The 18,153-nt window shown below is 47.1% G+C and overlaps 1 protein-coding gene across 1 annotated transcript in view; it reads right to left on the bottom strand.

Moving 5' to 3' along the window:
• Positions 1-11,477, bottom strand: part of EXOC3L2 (exocyst complex component 3 like 2) — a 49,361-nt gene extending 37,884 nt beyond the window's left edge. The window contains exon 1 of the mRNA XM_053401738.1: positions 11,172-11,477. The gene's annotated coding sequence lies outside the window, so the exon portion shown is untranslated. The remainder of the gene's footprint in view (positions 1-11,171) is intronic.
• Positions 11,478-18,153: the final 6,676 nt, after the last annotated feature.

Here is an 18,153-nt window from a genome sequence, read left to right as displayed (position 1 = left end):
CATGAGCCTATGTACTTCACCCATCCATGCACTCTCTCACACGCCGCGAACGGTGAAGAATCCAATGTAATGCCCACAGGTGAGATAAGAAAAGGAAAAAGTACTTTATTTATGTATGCCACTACAGCAGCAAGAATGTTGACTGCACAAAATTGGAAAACTGGAGAAATAGCAACTAAAGAAGGACGGCAAGAGAAGTTGATGAACTATGCAGAACTGGCAAAAATGACAGACTAAGAGAAAAAGACAACAGAGACTTTGAAAAAGAGTGGGAACCATTCATATTATATTTGCAGAAACAAAGTCAATACTTGAGGGCAGGATTTAAATAAACATTCACATTATCAGCATCAGAAAATGTTTAGAAGATAGTGAAATATGATGGTGTGTTTACTTTCATTTTTATGTTTTTAGGTTTGATGTTATGTTATTAATAACTTTTTCTGTTAAGAGATAGCAAAGGGGGTGAAAATGGAACCAAACCAGAAGCGGAAGTTGGGGGAGGGAGGGAGGAATATATAGTCAATGTTAAGAATCTGAGATGTATGTATTGAATGAAAAAGAAAAATGAATTAAAAAAATTATTTAAAAAAAGGAAAACAACTGAACAAACACAAAACCACAGTGAGGTGGCACTGCCCCTCTGACCTCTGACCTCAAAGGATTACCCTGAAGCCCTTTGGTGTCCGCCCCACCGAATGGTCACCCTCCGGGTGACACCTGCCTCTGCTTTTATTCTGCACTTACTCATTTACTACCTGAAGCAAAACCACCTCCATCTTTGCTGTAGCTCAAGCAAGACCAATGTCATCTTGTGGCAGACAGACACCGTTTTTAATATAGCATAACCTTGTGTGTTTATTGCAATTGTGCTGAAATGCGAGCGTAAGAGAGGAACAGGATGGGGGGGGGGCAAAGCATAGAGGGAGGTGTACATGAAAGTTTTAGAAGCTCACTAGGCCCTGATATTTAAGAAAAGGTGAAAACAGAAACATGTCTTCAGCCCAGGTCTGCTTTTGCCGTTAAGCCAACAGCCAGCCCATAGCAACAAATGCCTTGCAGATCTAACCTAGGTCTGACTTATTGCACTGTTATGGATTTGGGGGTGCCCTGACTCCCCCGGGTTTCTGGGTGCCCTGACTCCCCCTAGATTCCTGGCTGTTGGGGTTTAATCAGTGTTTAGAGAATGAAGGTGCGCTGACAGGGGTTGTAAAAGTACAGACTACACTGGCTTTCCTGTTCAGGAGATCAGTTGATAGAGGTGCCATTAAGAAACAAAGAGACCAAAGGACAGGACCATTAAGAGTGATTAACAAGGCAATTACTGTCCTTCATCTGCCCTGAGTAATGGGCAGAGATAAAAAAAAAGTTGGGAGGGAGAGGGCCCCAGGGTTATGGGGAGCCTGATGTCAGCACAGGAAAAAAGTGTCCTTTTGCCGCAGGTTTTTGGAAACAGCAAAAGCATGTGGGGCAGTCGAACTCCATGGAGGCTGGCTGGGAGTGTCTGAAGGAGCGTCTCTACCCCCATCGTTCTTCCCAGACACTGAGGTCCAGCGCTGAGGGCCTTATGGCGGTTCCCTCCCTGCGAGAAGCCAAGTTACAGGGAACCAGGCAGAGGGCCTTCTCAGTGGTGGCGCCTGCCCTGTGGAACGCCCTCCCACCAGATGTCAAAGAGAAAAATAACTACCAAACTTTTAGAAGACATCTGAAGGCAGCCCTGTTTAGGGAAGCTTTTAATGTTTAATAGGTTATTGTATTTCAGTGTTTTGTTGGAAGCTGCCGAGAGTGGCTGGGGAAACCCAGCCAGATGGGCGGGGTATAAATAAATTATTATTATTATTATTATTATTATTATTATTAGGGAGAGATTGGGGAGCGTGGCTGCCTTCCGCTCTGGCCCCCCAGCTTTGATGACGCTCTAGGAGAAGCAACCAGAGACACTCTTTGAGGTGTAACGTTCTGCACTCCCTCCATCAAAACTCAGGTGCATATATGGTTAAATAAAACGTGGCGCTGTGGGTTAAACCACAGAGCCTAGGGCTTGCCGATCAGAAGGTCGGCGGTTCGAATCCCCGCAACGGGGTGAGCTCCCGTTGCTCGGTCCCTGCTCCTGCCAACCTAGCAGTTCAAAAGCACGTCAAAGTGCAAGTAGAGAAATAGGTACCGCTTTGGCAGGAAGGTAAACGGCGTTTCCGTGCGGCTTAGTCATGCTGGCCACATGACCCGGAAGCTGTACGCCGGCTCCCTCGGCCAATAAAGTGAGATGAGCGCTGCAACCCCAGAGTCGGCCATGACTGGACCTAATGGTCAGGGGTCCCTTAACCTTTATTGCATTTATACATACATAATCTTACTTGTATGCCACCTTTCCACTGTTCAAACCATGCTCTGGGCGGTTTACGACATGAAAAATCACATAACTACAACAGAAGTCGTCATAAACCACGTCAGAAAATAGACAGCCGAATGAAACCACTTCCATCCCACCATTTTTCTCCAAGGAGCACAAGGTGGTCTGCATAGTTCTGTTAGCCCCCAAATGGAAAGTGAGTGAGGTCCCACATAGAGAGGATTGGCAACTTTAAGACGTTAGAATATGCAGAACTTGCAGGCTTAACACAAGAATAAGAGAGCAAGAATAAGGTATATTTAAAGAACAGTGGAGAACAATTATTGAATACGTGGAAAATAATTGGACACAGCTCAAAACGCTGACAGCATAAAGATAAATTAAACAGAGTAAACAATATTGGATGTAAAAGGGGGAAATTGATTTGAATGGTTATAGCAAAATGTGCAGGAATGTATGATATGTAATATGAACCATGGAAGGAGAAGAAGGGATGTCATTATGTTAAAGTTTGTAAAACGTTTATTTTGAAATGGAAAAACCCCTGAAAACTCAATAAAAAGGTTTTTTAAAAAATAAATAGAAACACATCTGGGGCACCAGGAAAGGCAGTCCCCAGAGAGAGCGCAAGAGAGCGCTGCTTGACCCTTGCACCCCTCTGCAGAGACTTGGACGGGACCAGGGACCCACAGTGTGGGAGCAGGAAGTTTATGAAGAAGGGATCTTCCACATTGGGAATCCCCAAAGCTGGGCTGACCCAAAGTCAGCGTACAGGAAGCCTTACCTGAGTTTCCATGCTCCTGTTTGCAGAAGGGGCTTTTTCGCTCCTGCTTTTTCACGCCAGCCAGATGACAGCTGAACCTCTCTCTGTGTGGAAGTGTCTCAAATGACCAGCTGATAGCAGATTTACTTGCCGGTCTATGGACCCGCCCCTTGCTGGCATGTGACCTGCTTTCTCTTAAAACTGCCCTCATTCCGGGAAGGCAGAGGGCAGGGGACCCTGCAAGAGAGATCCACGAGACCTTTTTCTTTCTTTCTTTTTAAAATCCTCTTTCTGACTCTGCTTTGCCCACATTGCAGCTGCAACACATGCAGAGGTTACAATCCGGTTTCAGAAATCTCTCTCCTCCCTTTTGTTGTTGTTTAGTCGTTTAGTCGTGTCCGCCTCTTCGTGACCCCCTGGACAAGAGCACGCCAGGCACTCCTGTCTTCCACTGCCTCCCGCAGTTTGGTCAAACTCATGCTGGTAGCTTCGAGAACACTGTCCCACCATCTCGTCCTCCGTCATCCCCTTCTCCTTGTGCCCTCCATCTTTCCCAGCATCAGGGTCTTTTCCAGGGAGTCTTCTCTTCTCCTGAGGTGGCCAAAGTCTTGGAGCCTCAGCTTCAGGATCTGTCCTTCCAGTGAGCACTCAGGGCTGATTTCCTTCAGAATGGAGAGGTTGGATCTTCTTGCAGTCCATGGGACTCTCAAGAGTCTCCTCCAGCACCAGAATTCAAAAGCAACCATTCTTCGGCAATCAGCCTTCTTTATGGTCCAGCTCTCACTTCCATACATCACTACTGGGAAAACCATAGCTTTGACTATACGGACCTTTGTTGGCAAGGTGATGTCTCTGCTTTTTAAGATGCTGTCTAGGTTTGTCATTGCTTCCTTTTATCCCCGCGTAAATGCTCCCGTTTGCGGACACCTGCTTTGGATGCAGGAGGTCCTGGGTTCAGGTCCTGGGTTCAGGGCTGGGAGTGCCCCCTGCCTGAAATCCTGGACAGCTGCTGCCAGTCAGTGCAGACATCACTGAACTAGGTGGGCCAGTTGCCTGAGGTTAAGGCAGTTTCTTGCGTCCATATAGTTAAAGCTATGGCTTTCCCAGTACAGTGGTAAAAAAGGTAAAGGTAAAGGTACCCCTGCCCGTACGGGCCAGTCTTGCCAGACTCTAGGGTTGTGCGCTCATCTCACTCTATAGGCCGGGAGCCAGCGCTGTCTGGAGACACTTCCGGGTCACGTGGCCAGTGTGACAAAGCTGCATCTGGCAAGCCAGCGCAGCACACAGAACGCCGTTTACCTTCCCGCTGGTAAGCGGTCCCTATTTATCTACTTGCACCCGGAGGTGCTTTCGAACTGCTAGGTTGGCAGGCGCTGGGACCGAACGACGGGAGCGCACCCCGCTGCGGGGATTCGAACTGCCGACCATGCGATCGGCAAGTCCTAGGCGCTGAGGTTTTACCCACAGCGCCACCCGCGTACAGTGGTACCTCGCGTTAAGTACTTAATTCGTTCTGGAGGCCCGTTCTTAACCTGAAACTGTTCTTAACCTGAAGCACCACTTTAGCTAATGGGGCCTCCCGCTGCCGCCGCGCCACCAGAGCACGATTTCTGTTCTCCTCCTGAAGCAAAGTTCTTAACCTGAAGCACTATTTCTGGGTTAGCGGAGTCTGTAACCTGAAGCGTACGTAACCCAAGGTACCACTGTAGTGATGTATGGAAATGAGAGCTGGACCATAAAGAGGGCTGATCGCTGAAGAATGGATGCTTTTGAATTCTGGTGCTGGAGGAGACTCTTGAGAGTCCCATGGACTGCAAGAAGAACAAACCTCTCCATTCTGAAGGAAATCAGCCCTGAGTGCTCACTGGAAGGACAGATCCTGAAGCTGAGTCTCCAAGACTTTGGCCACCTCATGAGAAGAGAAGACTCCCTGGAAAAGACCCTGATGTTGGGAAAGATGGAGGGCACAAGGAGAAGGGGATGACAGAGGACGAGATGGTTGGACAGTGTTCTCGAAGCTACCAGCATGAGTTTGACCAACCTGCGGGAGGCAGTGGAAGACAGGAGTGCCTGGCATGCTCTGGTCCAGGGGGTCACGGAGAGTCGGACACAACTAAACGACTAAACAACAACAACAAAGGCAGTTTCTTGCGTTCCTTCGTGGTCAGTACTGTACGTGTTTCTGGCATTGCGCCCGCTTGAATGCCATTGATCTTAATGAGAATCCCTGCTGTTTCTTCCCGCTCAGGGTGTGCTCTGACGGGTGGTACGGATCTGACCTTGGGGTGGGGGGGTGGGGCCTGGAAGTCGGGCCGTTCTTCCAGAGCGGCCGGCCATTTGGGAGACCCTGAGTCATAATTTCACAGAAGTTCTGGGAGACGAGGAAATTACACAGCAGGATGGAGAGGCAGGAAACTGGTTTTTTCTCAAAGAGGAGAGCCTGCGTGTATATATGCACAGCAGACAGTCACGCTCCTTATAATGTATAAGCGGCTGAAGTCCAGCACCCCTGTTCTCACAGTGGCTGATCAGCTGCCTCTTGTGGGAAACCAGAAATCAGGATCCGGGCAAAAGAGAAACAATATGTCCTAATGGGTTCCAGCATCTGGGATCCAGAAGCATTTATTGTCTCTGACCAAATAGCAAAGTATGTTTCCGAGCACAATTCAAAGTGTTGGTGCTGAGCTTGAAAGCCCTAAACGGCTTCAGTCCTGTATACCTGAAGGAGCATCTCCACCCCCATCGTTCTGCCCGGACACTGAGGTCCAGCGCCGAGGGCCTTCTGGTGGTTCCCTCATTGCGAGAAGCAAAGCTACAGGGAACCAGGCAGAGGGCCTTCTCGGTGGTGGCGCCCGCCCTGTGGAACACCCTCCCTTCAGATGTGAAGGAAATAAGCAGCTATCCTATCTTTAAAAGGCATCTGAAGGCAGCCCTGTTTAGGGAAGCTTTTAATATTTAATGCTGTATTGTTTTTAACACGTGATTGGAAGCCGCCCAGAGTGGCTGGGGAAACTCAGGCAGATGGGCGGGGTATAAATAATAATAATAATAATAATAATAATAATAATAATAATAATGGCTAGTAGCCATTGAGAGCCCTCTTCTCCTCCATGAATTGGTCCAATCGTCTTTGAAAGCCACCCAAGAAATAGGAACAATAATACATATGTGGTGGAGGTGTGAGGAAATTAAGAAATTTTGGGTAGTAGTACATGAAGAATGAAAGAAGATGTTGAAAATATCAATAACAAAGAAACCAGAGACACATCTCCTTGGACTGATAGATGAAGAGATACCACAGGGAAAGAAAAGAATTTTTCTATATGCAAGTACAGCTGCTAGAATAGTGATTGCTGCTAGGTGGAAGTCACAAACGATACCCACAAAGGAGGAATGGATTTGTAAACTAAATGAATATTTAATTTTGGCAAAATTAACTGCGGTAATAAGAAATCAGTCGAATCAAAAATCGAAAAAAGGAGTGGAAATGTTTTGATGAATATTGCTCAGAAAAAGATATGCTAATATGCCTAGATTAAAACTTGAATTAATGGATGGAAGAAAAATTAGTAAGGAAAGATAATAAGAATATATAGATGATTTGAGAAGACTGTGGGATGCAAAGATTATTGTAAATTGTATAATGTGGAGGAAATCGAGTCGGGGAGGAGGGAAGTGGGAGGAAGGAGAAAAGAATAATATGATGGATTGAGGGAATATAAATGTATGGGGGGTGGGGGGAAATGGTGTTGGCTTTGGTACATTTGTATTGTAATGTAATATGTGAAAACCAATAAATAAACAAACAAACAAAAAAGAAGAAGAAGAAAGCCACCCAAGTTGGTGGCCGTCATGTGACAAGGAGTTCCACAGTTTAACTATGCACTACATAAAGAAGTGCTTCTGTTAAGAGAGAGAGGCAGAGCAACTTTTCCCCATGCACTTTCTCCGTGACAGGCCTAATTTTGTAAACTTCTAGCATGTCGCCTCTTTACTTTTCTCTAAACTAAAAAGTCCCAAACTCTGCAAGCTTTCTTCGTAGGGGAGCAGCTGTAGCTTCTAAAGAGCTACACAGGAGGCCTTGTTGCATTCTTAGAAGCCAGAGTTCCCAGACCCAGTGCCCTCCAGACATCATGGATTGCATTTCCTATCAGCCCCAAGCAGCCCTGCCACACTGCCACCTGCCCCAGAATCATACGACTGGTTTCGCAGGCGCTGAGTTGCAGTCTTCACTATCAGCGCCAGCCAGCAAAGCCACATGACCAGCGTCATGCGATTTGGGCTGGTAGGAGCTGTGGTGTGGCTTCCTTTTTTTCTTTTTGCACTGCAGCAAAAAAATAACCCCAAGAACACTGTGTTCACCTTAATGGAGAGCTGCTTTAAATCTGCCACAGCAAAATTGTTGGTCCCTAAAATGCCCAAAGCCTCTCTTGTTTTTTCTCTCTTATTACACTATTGTACCCCAAGGCTGAGCTCTGGGGAGCCCCAGCATAAATTCAGCCCCATTGGCAACCTACCATATTTTTCGCTCCATAAGACGCACGTTTTTCCTCCTAAAAAGTAAGGGGAAATGTCTTTGAGTCTTATGAAGCGAATGCGTGGTCCCTGGAGCCGAATTGCCCAGGGGAGAAAAGCAGATCGTGCTTTTTTTTTTTTTTTTTAGAAAGAGGGAAGTGGGTGTTGAAACAAAGCCGCTGATCGTTTGCCGATCGGGAGGGAGATAAGGGACGCTTGAGATAAAGGAGGCTGCCTGGGAGGGGGAGGTAAAGACAGCAAACTTGCAAAGGGGGGAAACAGGAAGACAAAAGCAATAAGGAGAGAAATTAGAAGAAAAGGAGCAAAAAACAGCTCCAGCTAAGGAAAAGACATTAAGGCAAACAAGAGGGAAGGGGGTGTTGATACAAAGCCGCTGAGCAGCTGAGCAGCAAGCGATCGGGAGGGAGATAAGGGATTCTTGAGATAAAGGAGGCTGCCTGGGAGGGGGGAGGTAAAAGCCCATGGATCCTCAGGATTTTTGCATTGGGTCACCCCAAATTCACCATCAGATCACATAGCATGTCCATGGCTACAGTCTGCACCAAAAAAATCATTCATCCACTGTTTCGTTCAGAATATTTTTTTCCCTTGTTCTCCTCCTCTAAAAACTAGGTGCGTCAGGTGTGTCTTATGGAGCGAAAAATACGGTATATGTGGGCATCAATCGTCCTCTTCCTCCTCCTTCTGGAGAGGAGGGACATTCATTGCCAGGAGCTGTACCTAAGAGGCAGGTAGACTGCAGGCTTGCTGAATTTTACTAGGACCCAAACCTCCCCCCCAAGATCAACCAAGAAGAGCCTAGTAGCCATACAAGACATAACAATTAGAATTTAAGGGCAGGGTGCCTCTGAGCATGCTCTGAGCCTGTTTCCATTCCACAACCAGATATTCCACGCAACTCCTGGCTCCAGCTCAGGTGAGCATAGCAGTTTTGTTGTTGATGTTACGAAACAGTCGAGAGTCAGAAAATCCTAGTCGACCTACAGCAAACCATTCAGAGCAAATCACTCTGCACACCTGCGACCGGCGCAGAATTTCCGAATGGGCAATGCACCTTATATGGAGGGAAGTTTACCTGGGACATTTGGCCTGGCAAACAGATGTAAAGTTCTGCCAATGGGCTGCAGCCCTTCTCCCCACTTTAAGGTGAATATACCCCCCCAACCCCCCCCACTTGCAATCTGCAATAGATGGAGGGGTGGGGGAAGAGGTGCCTGAACACACCTGGGCTTCTCACCTGCCTGGGGCATGAAAGAAAGAAAACCACTCCCAGAGATTGTGGTGCTTCGCTGCCTGGCAGCATGGAGGCAAGAAGCAATTTGCAGGATATTCCCCCCCCCCATTTTATAGCATTTATATCCCACCCTTTTGTTATCCAAGGAGCTGAAGGAGGCATGCATGTCTGCCCCTTCCTCATTTAATATCCACAACAACCCTGTGAGATAGGCTAAACTGAGAAGAAGACAGCCCTCTGATGTATAGAGGGTATATTACACCGCTGAAATTAGCTAAAATGTATAAGACAAATAATAAATGTTGGAAATGTAAAGAAAAAGAAGGAACATTTTATCATATGTGGTGGGAATGTAAACAAGTAAAGAACTTCTGGGAAATGATATATAATGAGATGAAAAAGGTGTTGAAATATACATTTTTTTAAAAAACCAGAAGCATTCTTACTTGGTATAATAGGTCAGGACATTAATAGGCAAGATGTTAAATTGTTTTTATATGTAACAACTGCGGCGAGAGTATTGTTAGCCCAGAAATGGAAACAAGAAGAAATTCCGACGAAAGAAGAATGGCAGACAAAATTAATGGACTATGCAGAACTGGACAAAATGACAGGAAGGATTTGAAACCTGTGGAACCAGAGATTTACAGAAGATTGGAAGAAGTATATGAACTATTTGAAAAGCAACTGTAATCAACAAATTACGCTACTACAAGAAGTTTTGTAAGGAGAGATATACGAAGTGTTACAAAGTAGAAAAAGATAGAGATATTGGTTATGAGTTTGAAATGTAATAGGGAAAATAAGAAATGCATACTGAGAGATTAGATTTGAAAATTTTCAGACAGGATTGATGGAAGTCAAAAATTTGAATAAGATGTAAAAGTATGTTTAATTACTGTTGAAAATGATATGTTAAAAAAACTAATAAAAATTTATTTAAAGAGAGAGAGAGAGAGAGAGAGAGAGAGAGAGAGAGAGAGAGGACAGCCCTTGATAGAATCAGATTTTGCCAGGTGTAGAAAGGAGGGATACTTTCAAGGAAAAGAAAGCATAACTTGCAACTATAAGCAAATGGAAATAGGGCCATGCCTGTCATTCCAGAATAATTTTCATATGAGGGGTTACTGCCTGAGGGGTCCCCACATTGGAGGCAGTGTGGTGTAGTGGTTGGAGCGTCAGGCTAGGAACTGGGAGACTGGAGTTCAAATCCCCCCACTCGGCCTCTTTCAGCCTAACCTACCTTGCCAACAAAGGTCCCTATAGTTAAAGCTATGGTTTTCCCAGTAGCGATGTATGGAAGTGAGAGCTGGACCACTAAGAAGGCTGATCGCCGAAGAATGGATGCCTTTGAATTCTGGTGCTGGAGGAGACTCTTGAGAGTCCCATGCACTGCAAGAAGATCAAACCTCTCCATTCTGAAGGAAATCAGCCCTGAGTGCCCACTGGAAGGACAGATCCTGAAGCTGAGGCTCCAAGACTTTGGCCACCTCATGAGAAGAGAAGACTCCCTGGAAAAGACCCTGATGTTGGGAAAGATGGAGGGCACAAGGAGAAGGGGACGGCAGAGGACGAGATGGTGGGACAGTGTTCTCGAAGCGACCAGCATGAGTTTGACCAAACTTTGGGAGGCAGTGGAAGACAGGAGTGCCTGCCGTGCTCTGGTCCAGGGGGTCCCGAAGAGTCGGACACGACTAAACGACTAAACAACAGCCTCACAGGGTTGTCGCGTGGATTAAATGAGGGGGAAGAATCACGCGAGGCACCTTGAGTCGCCGGGAGAAAAATGCGCGATATAAATGCAATCGGTCATCAACACCGAGAGACTCTGTGCTACAGCCTTCCCCCGAAACATAATTCCTCACAAAATTTTGCAAAAATATACCTTGGCATTTTGCTGTGCGCGCGCGTAAAACTAAGACTCTGCGCGGCGCCTTAGCGTTTATGCGCGTGTGCATTTAGCCACATGCGCTCGGGGGAGACTTGATACACCCCCCCTTACCCACCCAGAGTGTATCCTGGGGGGGGGGGGACGACCCGATCCTGAAGAAGGGCGACTCTAGCAACTGATGCGCGCAGCGTTTCCCACGAAGCATCCCCAGCCGGCAAAAGCATAGGTGAAATAAGGACCGTGGGAAAATGTGGGGGGAACAGGGGGCTGCTGCGCCCTGGCTGGTGGGAACAGCTGGAGATCAAAAGAGCAAAGAATACCATTTAGCAGCAGTGAAACCTGCACCTCCAGAAACTGCAGGGGGGCAGGGGACGGGGGCGCAGGAGGACGACCCTACCTGATTCGTGCGTCCTTTGGGGCAATCCCTGCTGCTCAGTCCATGCTCTGCGCGCTCGACTCCTCGTCTTCCAGCTCTGGGCGAATCCTCTGCTGCTCTGAAGGAGGAAAGCGGAGGTGGGGACCTCTGAGGCGAAGGAAGCTTGGGGCTCGATTCTTTGTCGTTGTTGTTTTTTGGAGAGGATGTCCCTCCCAGTAGCCTTGGTAGTTAAAACTGCTGCTTTATATAATCAGGGAAATCGACCCTTCTGGCGCACTTAGCGCTGCTGGGTCAAGGAGCTGCGACCACGGTGCGGGACGTATTTTCCTTTTCCTTTATTTTTTGAGAGGGGCAGGAAGCGAAGGAGAATGTCCGTGATGTGTTTTCCCCCAGCAACAAGGCTAATAACTGATGCGTGCAAAGTCACAATAAAGGGTGCTTCTGACCATGGGCAGAGTGCCCTTTCCTTCCGCCTTGCAAACGAGTGGACATAGCCCACCAGCTCCCCACCACACGTTGTTGTTGTTGAGTCGTTTAGTCGTGTCCGACTCTTCGTGACCCCCTGGACCAGAGCACGCCAGGCACTTCTGTCTTCCACTGCCTCCCACAGTTTGGTCAAACTCATGCTGGAAGCTTCCAGAACACTGCCCCACCATCTCGTCCTCTGTCGTCCCCTTCTCCTTGTGCCCCCCATCTTTCCCAACATCAGGGTCTTTTCCAGGGAGTCTTCTCTTCTCATGAGGTGGCCAAAGTCTTGGAGCCTCAGCTTCAGGATCTGTCCTTCCAGTGAGCACTCAGGGCTGATTTCCTTCAGAATGGAGAGGTTTGATCTTCTTGCAGTCCATGGGACTCTCAAGAGTCTCCTCCAGCACCCCACCACACGTACAGGTGTTTTTTTGGGGGGGGGCTATTAATGTTGCTTTTCATTCAAAGGATTCCCAAAGAAGCTTGCAAACGATAAATAATAAGAACATGACAGACTACCACAAACACAGCACAAGTCATACAGAATAATCAACAAATCGTCTGTGAAACAACTGCAAACTATAAAACACTGTTAAACCAACAGCTAAAAAAAATTTAAGCTAAGCGTCACAATTAAAGCAAAAGTCCTATTATATGATTCACAAATCAATACAGCATTTATGATCTATAAATCAGTTTTAACAATGTTAACGAAACAGCAAGCAGAATCTAAACCAAGCGCTGAGATGTCCAGTGGGGCTCAAGTCTTTCAGAACCCTGGTTTTTGTTTTGTTTTGAGAGCACTGCCAGCATTTGCACATATATTATGATTCTTTTTTATTATTTAGCCGCCTTTCACCCTCGGGCGACTTACAGCGTTAAGACACAGTGCTAAAAACAGCTAAAAACAGCTTACAGTCACAAAAATAAAGGTAGGGCCTATACAGTCAATTTCCTGCAGGATGTGAACAACCAGCAGTTGATCTGTATGTATAATTTAGCATATTTTTGAGGTGCAAATCTGCCTCCTGGACCCTGTGCGCCAGCCGCCCCCTTTCGCCTGAGTATTTGAAGTGCCTAGCAGTGCCTTTGCCTACCATGAGGCCAGGACAGGTGGTTGAAGGTAGCAAGCGGCCCTGGGCCTGTAATTTTTAGAGAAAAGGCAGTCAAGTGGAGATATTAGAGAAGTTCATAAAATGATGTCTGGCATGGAGAAAGTGGAGAGATGAATGTTCGTCCCCTAACACTGGACATCCAGTGAAGCTGAACCCTGGAAGATTCGGGACGCGTAAAAGGAAGTACTTCTTTATGCAGTTAAACTGTGGAACTCCCTGCCACAAGAAGCAGTGATGGCCACCAGCTTGGATGGCTTTAGAAGAGGATTAGGAAAATTCACAGAGGAGGAGAGGGCTCTTGATGGGCGCTAGCCAGGATGGCTGTGCGGCAGCGATGATTCTGAATCCCAGTAGCTGGAGGCCACAGGAGGGGAGAGCGTTCTCATGCTCGGATCCTGTGTGCGAGGTCCTGCTTGTGAGGCATCCACTGAGCCCTCCAATAATAATAATAATAATAATAATAATAATAATAATAATAATAATTTATTATTATTTATACTGGCTAGATTTCCTCAGCCACTGTGGGCAGCTTCCAACAAAGATTAAAAATACATCAAAATGCCACACATTAAAAACTTCCCTGAACAGGGCTGCCTTCAGATGTCTTCTAAATGCCAGGTAGTTGTTTATCTCTTTGACTTCTGATGGGAGGGCGTTCCACAGGGTGGGTGCCGCTACAGAAAAGGCCCTGTGCCTGGTTCCCTGTAACTTCACTTCTCACAGGGAGGGAACCGCCAGAAGGCCCTCAGAGCTGGATCTCAGTGTCCGGGCTGAACAATAGGGGTGGAGATGCTCCTTCAGGTATTCTGGACCGAGGCCATTTAGGGCTTTAAAGGTCAGCCCCAACACTTTGAATTGTGCTCAGAAACTTAAGGCACTTTTGCACCTCTTGTTCATGCCAGTGAGGCTCAGGCAAGCAGGATAACTGCCCGCCTCACGGGAACCAGCGGGCTAGAATTGGTTTCCCCTTTGGAATTTTCCATCCCAGCCTTGTTGCCCTTGGAATCTCGTGCTTCAGTTGCTCCTTGAGTGCATCTGGGCAGACTCCCTGCCCTGGACACGCAAGCTCATCTAAGCCAAGTCTAGCCCTCTCCTGCCACCCTGTGGACACTCCTTTTGAAAAAAAAGATCAAAAGAAAAGAAATATTTTTATGCAGAAAGTGGGTGCCGTTTAAATAACATAATAGCAGCAGCAGAACAAATGAACCAGTAAGGTCAATGTCAATTTTGTTGTTGTTGTTTAGTCATTTAGTCGTGTCCGACTCTTCGTGACCCCCTGGACCAGAGCACGCCAGGCACTCCTGTCTTCCACTGCCTCCCGCAGTTTGATCAAACTCATGCTGGTAGCTTCAAGAACACTGTCCAACCATCTCGTCCTCTGTCGTCCCCTTCTCCTTGTGTTATTTTTGCCATCTCATTTTTGACCACATCCAACTTACCAAGGTTCATGGTTCTTACATTCCAGGTTCCTATGCAATATTTTTTTTTACAGCATTGGACTTTCCTTTCGCTTCCAGTCAATGTCAATATCAACACCAAAATAAAAAAGAAAGAAAGAAAGAAAGAAAAGGAGAGAGAAAGAGAGAGAGAGAGAGAGAGAGAGAGAGAGAAGAAAAAACACATGACATTTTCTGATCGTCTTGTATGAGCACTCTCCGCATGTCCAGAAAGGTAGCAAAACTTCTGAGTTTCACCTGAAAACAAAACCAAACTATAATGTTGTGCAAGGGCACCAGATGGTGTGAAAGCAATGCAAACTCAGTGTGGCTATGTCTGGGCATGGGGTGGGGGCTGTATAGCATGGGGCAGGGCGGAACAGCATGGATCAGTTTGTGATTGGTCACAAGAAAGGAAAGCCAGGAGTTACAATACTATGGTCTGCCCAGAGGACTGGACGCTGTCCATCACTCAAGTGCTTACATATTAACATTCAGTTAAAACAAGTCTACAGCATCTTAAAAAGCAGAGACATCACCTTGCCGACAAAGGTCTGTGTAGTTCATTTAGCATTTTCTTAAAGTGATCCTCTTAAAGTGGAGGCAGTGAGAGATTTTACTTCTTGGGCTCCATGATCACTGCAGATGGTGACAGCAGTCACGAAATTAAAACACGCCTGCTTCTTGGGAGAAAAGCCATGACAAACCTAGACAACATCTTAAAAAGCAGAGACATCACCTTGCCGACAAAGGCTGTGGTTTTCCCAGTAGTGATGTATGGAAGTGAGAGCTGGACCATAAAGAAGGTTGATCGCCGAAGAATTGATGCTTTTGAATTCTGGTGCTGGAGGAGACTCTTGAGAGTCCCATGGACTGCAAGAAGATCAAACCTCTCCATTCTGAAGGAAATTAGCCCTGAGTGATCCCTGGAAGTACAGATCCTGAAGCTGAGGCTCCAAGACTTTGGCCACCTCATGAGAAGAGAAGACTCCCTGGAAAAGACCCAGATGTTGGGAAAGATGGAGGGCCCAGGGAGAAGGGGACGACAGAGGACGAGATGGTGGGACAGTGTTCTTGAAGCTACCAACATGAGTTTGACCAAACTGCGGGAGGCAGTGGAAGACAGGAGTGCCTGGTGTGCTCTGGTCCAGGGGGTCACGAAGAGGCGGACACGACTAAATGACTAAACAACAACAAAATGAATCTAACCAGTAAGGTCACAGCTGGCCCATACATTTGAAAAGAGACAGTGTGGTGCAATGGTTAGAGCAGAGCTTTCCAAACCGTGCGTCGCGACACTTCGGTTTGCCGGCTTGCAGTGTGCAAGTGCATTGTGCAAATGCTCCCCCAGGGCTGGTAAGGGGTTAGTTTAAGCTCCGGTTTGCTAGTAAAACTGAATTACTGTGTCGTGAAATGAGGCATGTCTAAAAGGGGCGTCACCAACAGGAAAAGTTTGGAAAGCTCTGGGTTAGAGTGGTGGGATTTGGACCTGGGAAGGAGCAGGGCTCAGATCCTAATTCTACCCAGACACCGAGGTCCAGCTCCGAGGGCCTTCTGGCGGTTCTCTCCCTGTGAGAAGCCAAGTTACAGGGAACCAGGCAGAGGGCCTTCTCGGTGGTGGCACCCACCCTGTGGAACGCCCTCCCACCTGATGTCAAAGAGAAAAACAACTACCATACTTTTAGAAGACATCTGAAGGCAGCCCTGTTCAGGGAAGCTTTTAATGTTTGATGCATTACTGTATTTTAATATTTTGTTGGAAGCTGCCCAGAGTGGCTGGGGAAGCCCAGCCAGATGGGTGGGGTATAAATAATAAATTATTATTATTATTATTATTATTATTATTATTATTATTATTATTATTATTATTATATTTCTCCCACTCATTGGCCATGAAGCTCCCTGGGCGGCCAGTCACTGCCCCTCTCAGAGTGACCTACCTTGCAGGATCGCTGTGGGGGTTAAATGAATAAGAGGAGGACCATCTAGGCCACTGTGAGCTTCTTGGAGAAAAAATTGGGTGCAAATAAAATAAACAAATAATGCAGCCCTGGACCGTTGGCCCCTAGCCAGGATGGCTTTGCTCTGCCTCCACAGCCAGCCATGCTTCTGAATCAGAGTTTCTGGAAACCACAGGAGGGGAGAGTGTTGGTCTTGTGTTCAAATCCTGCTTCTGGTTTTCCACTGGGGCATCTGGTTGGACACGGCGAGAGCAGGAGGCTGGGCTCGATGGGCCACTGGTCTGATCCAGCAGCCAGGGTTTTTCTTTTGTTCTCATGGAACCTCCAGGCCCAGAAGCAGTCTATCTGGATTCCTGGGATCTAATAATAATAATAATAATAATAATAATAATAATAATATTTCTACCCCCATCTGGCTGGGTTTCCACTCTGCCACTCTGGGCAGCTTCCAGCAAAACACTAAAATACAATAACCTATTAAACATTAAAAGCTTCCCTAAACAGGGCTGCCTTCAGATGTCTTCTAAAAGTTTGGTAGTTATTTTTCTCTTTGACATCTGAAGGGAGGGCGTTCCACAGGGCGGGCGCCACCACCGAGAAGGCCCTCTGCCTGGTTCCCTGTAACTTGGCTTCTCCATAGCAAGGGAACCGCCAGAAGGCCCTCAGTGCTGGACCTCAGCATCCGGGCAGAACAAGCGGGGTGGAGACGCTCCTTCAGGTATACTGGGCCTTTGAGGCCGTTTAGGGCTTTAAAGGTCAACACCAACACTTTGAATTGTGCCCAGAAATGTACTGGGAGCCAATGTAGGACTTTCAAGACCGGTGTTATGTGGTCCCAGCGGCCGCCCCCAGTCACCAGTCTAGCTGCCGCATTCTTGATTAGTTGTAGTTTCCGGGTCACCTTCATAAGTAGCCCCACGTAGAGCGCATTGCAGTAGTCCAAGCGGGAGATAACCAGAGCATGCACCACTCTGGCGAGACAGTCTGTGGGCAGGGAGGGTCTCAGCCTGCATACCAGATGGAGCTGATAAACAGCTTAGGAGCATTGGTCCATGGTGAAATCAGGCGATAGGTCTCCTCTGGCTCTTCTTATGCCACTGCAAGAGCCCTGAGATTCAGCTGCTGCTGTGACTCAGAAAGTCTTCTCCAGTGGCCTTTGTTTTGTTGCCAATGAAAACCAGCCAGAAAGAGACAATTGGCCTGTGTTGCCTCCCCAACCTCCCATCCATCCCAGGAACCTTCAGTCCTTCCCAGCTCCATTATTGTCTCCAGGAGTCCAATTTCAAGACGGGAACCATCCGTGGGGACTTCATATGCCGCTGGTCACGTGCGGAGAGAGGAGTCTGGCTGGCCGCTGGCCAAGCCCAGACAAAGACCTAGTGAGAGAGGCACACGTGGTCAGCCCTGAGGGATGCCTTGCCGCTCAGCAGCCTTCCACAACTGGGTGCCCTCCAGATGTTTTATTGTTATTCGTTGCATTTGTGGCCTTTTCCTCCAAACAGCTCAGTGGGGCGTACAAGGTCTCGCCACAACAACCGTGTGAGGTAGGTTGGGCTGAGAGGCAGGGACTGGCCCAAAGTCAGCTTCAAGGCCTGTGAGTGGGGATGCGAACCCTGGTCTCCCAGGTCCTAGTCCCACACTCTAACCACTACACCACACTGCCTCCAGTCGGTCATATTCAAAAAATCCCTCCCTAATGTTGTTCCTGCAAGCTTCAGTTCTGGTTTGTGTGTGTTTGTTTGTTTGTGTGGTTATGGTCAAGTTTAGTGGTGAAGCACAGATTTCATCTTAAATCCCTCAAGACTGAGAAAGACTGTGATTCTAAAATTTTGTCTAAAATGTATAAAATGCTGCTTGAATGGCATTTGAAGGATGAAGAGGTTAAGTCGGTTACGATTCACTGGGCCAAAGATTTTGGGCATAATATACAGCTGAGTGATTGGGTAAAATTATGGAAAGAAGGTTTAAAATTTACTGCATGTAATGCTTTAAAAGAAAATGTGATGAAAATGATGTATAGATGGCA

Source organism: Podarcis raffonei, chromosome 8 (genome assembly GCF_027172205.1).
Source record: "Podarcis raffonei isolate rPodRaf1 chromosome 8, rPodRaf1.pri, whole genome shotgun sequence".
In the NCBI taxonomy this organism is placed as follows: domain Eukaryota; kingdom Metazoa; phylum Chordata; class Lepidosauria; order Squamata; family Lacertidae; genus Podarcis; species Podarcis raffonei.
This window is presented reverse-complemented; position numbering and strand designations above follow the sequence as displayed.